This window comes from Trichechus manatus, unplaced genomic scaffold (assembly GCF_000243295.1).
Source record: "Trichechus manatus latirostris isolate Lorelei unplaced genomic scaffold, TriManLat1.0 scaffold00005, whole genome shotgun sequence".
Lineage (NCBI taxonomy): Eukaryota > Metazoa > Chordata > Mammalia > Sirenia > Trichechidae > Trichechus > Trichechus manatus.
In genome coordinates, this window is record NW_004443941.1 from 3060952 (window position 1) to 3064354 (window position 3403).

Consider the following 3403-nt stretch of genomic DNA (forward strand, 5'->3'; position numbering starts at 1 on the left):
GTGACAATAACAGCACAATTGGAAGAGCATAGTCAATGTCACTGAACTGTGCATGTAGAAATTTTTGAAATGGTGTATCTTTGGCTATGTGTATTTTCACGAAAAAAAAATGTTGAGAAGTTAGAAGGTTGATATGTTGTGGGGTTGTTATCATGTCATAAAACAACATGTGTACTACTGTTTCATGAGAAACTATTTGTTCTGTAAGCCTTCACCTGAAGTACGATAAAAAATAAAAATAAAAATAGAAAAAAGAAAAAAGGAACAGAATATAAAGCTTAGAAATAGACCTACACAAAAATTGTCAACTGATCTTTGACAAAGGAGCAAAGACAATTCAATGGAGAAAGGATAGTCTTGTCAACAAATGGTGCTGGAATAACTGGATGTCCACATGCAAAAAAAGAATCTATACTCTAGACATAGACTTTACATCTTTCACAGAAATTAACTCAAAATGGATCAGAAACAAAAATATACAATACAATACTATAAAATTTTGAAAAAAAACCTAGGAGAAAAACTATGTGACCTTAGGCTTTGCTGTAAGTTTTTAGATACAACACCAAAAACATCCATGAAAGGAAAAAATTGCAAATTAAACTTTATTACAATTAAAAATTTATCCTGCATGAAAGACATTGTGAAGAGAATTAGACTGGTAGAAAATATTCTAAAAATGTATATCTGATAAAGGATTTATATTCATAATCCACAAAGAACTCATAAAACTCAATAACAAGAAAACAAAAAACCAAGGTAAGAAATGGATAAAAGATTTGAACAGATAATTCACAAAATAAGATATACAGATGGCAAATAAGTGTATGAAAAGATGCTCAAAATCATTTGTCATCAGAGATTTGCAAATTAAAACAAGGAAAAACATTTCATACCTATTAGAATAACTAAAATCCAAAAAAAAAACTGACAATACCCTATGTCGGCTAGGATAGGGAGCAACAGGAACTCTCTCATTCATTGCTTTTGGAAATTCAAAATAGTACAGCCATTTTGGAAGACAGTTTGGCAGTTTCTTAAAGCTGTAAGTGTTACATATAATTAGCAATTATCTGTTGGAGTATTTACTCAATTCATCCAACAACTCATGTCCACTCAAAATAATGCATGTGAATTTTTACAGAGGCTTTACTCCTTATCAACAAAAACTGTCTTCAATAGGTGAGTGGATAAACAAAATATGATATATCTATAAAATGGAATATTATTCAGCAAAATGAAGAATTGAGCTATGAAGTCATGAAAAGATTGGGAGGAACCTTATAGTCACAACGCTATGTGAAAAAAGCAAGTCTGAAAAGGCTATATACTGTATGATTAGAATTACATGACGTTTTGGATAAGCTGAAAGTATAGAAGCAGTAAAATAACCAGTGGTTGCCCAGGGTTTGGAGGAAGGACAATAGTGAAGCAGAGAGATTTTTAGGGCAGTAAAAATATTCTGCATGATACTATAATGCTGGATACATGACATTATGTGTTTGTAAAAACCCACAGAACTTCAGAGCATAAAGAGAGAACTATAATATATGCAAATTTTAAAAAAATCATTTAGGAGGAAGAAGGATCCAAGAATGTAAAGCAGATGGCAACAAGAGAATCAAGCTGCATGATAAACGTATGAAACAACCTCAGTGAAAGTGGTGTGGTGAAAAAGGTGCTGACCTAAGTGACTTGGGAAATAGGTGGATTCTGTAAGTCTAAATGAGCCCTGGCTGTGCAGTGATTAAGAGATTGGCTGCTAACTAAAAGGCTGGCATTTCGAATTCACCAGCTGCTCCTTGGAAACCCTATGGGGCAGTTCTACTCTTTCCTATAAGGTCACTATGAGTCAGAATCGACACGACAGCAATGGGTTTGTTTTTTTAATAAGATTAAGGGCAAAAGAAACTGCATATAAGCACTGTACTGTAGTTGATAAAGTAGTTTCCCAAGTCGGTATAGGCTAACAATTCTGATTTTGATATATGTATCAGAACACAATGACACAATAAATAAAGTAGCATTGGATTATAACCCAATATTATAAATACACAGGAGTCCATACTGACACACATAAATGATCAAATAGATTAATAAATGAGGTGGATACAAATCTCCAATGTAGAAGAATTTCAAGTCATTTATGTAGATACATCACCTTCAAGAAGGGAGCATAACTCCCTACACCTTAGGTGTGGGCTGGGCATAGGGACTTCATTCCCAAGGGGACAGTAATGAAAGGGGGGAAAGGAGTAACTTTATAGTGGAGCAACTTGAAAAAAGATACCTCAGCCAAGTGGTCAAAGTCAACATCAGGAGTCATAAATCATGTTGATAGCATGATGTGATGTGATGCATATGGTACTTCACTGGGTCTTCCTCCCAATAACCTATAACCCCGATATTAAGAATTTTTAATGTATTGCTGGGTTTTATTTGCTAGAATTTGGTTTAATATTTGTAGCTCTATGTTTATGAGGAATTTTTACTTAAAATCTTTGGTTTTTTGTGTAATCCTTGTCTGTTTTTGGTATAAGGATAAATATTACCTCATTAAATGAGTTAGAAAATGTTCCCTCTGCTTCTAATTGCCAAAAAAGATTGTATAAAATCAATATTAACTTTTTTCTTAAATACTTTGTGGATTTCATCATTGAACCAATTTGGTACTTGGCTTTTCTTTGTTGAAAAGTTATTAATGAAAAAATTTCTTTAATTGATATAGGGATAGTCTGGTAATTTATTTCTTCTTCCATGAGTCTCTATACTTTGTGTCTTTTAAGAAATCGGTCCATTTGATTTATTTCGTCGAACTGATAGGCACAGTATTTTTATAGTATTCCTTTATTATTTGAGGATCCCTTATTTTCTCACTAGCTGAGGATCTGTGGTTATATCCCTTTCATTCCTGATATTGAAAACTGGTATATTCTCCCTTTTTTCTAGGTTAATCTGTCCAAGTTTTTTCAATTCTATTGATCTTTTCAATGAACTAGCTTTTGGTTTCATTGATTTTTTTCTTTTTCTTCTGTTTTCTATTTTATTTATTTATGCATTTATATTTATTTTTTTCCTCCCTTTTGCTTGCTCTGGATATAATTTGCTCTTCTTTTTGTAACTTCTTAGCTTCAAGATTATCAGCTGTTTTTTGAGGTCTTTTTTATTTTTATAACAGAAGCATTTAATGCCATAAATATTCCTCTAGACACCATATTAGCTTCATTCCATAAGTTTTAATATATTGCATTTTTATTTTCATTCACTTAAAAATATGTTTTCCCTCCAGGCATTGGTCTTTAACCTAGGACTACTTAAAAGTGTGCTGTTTAATTTCCAAATAGATTAGTAATTTTCAAATACTTTTAAAATTTATTTTAATTATAATCAGAGAGCATACTTG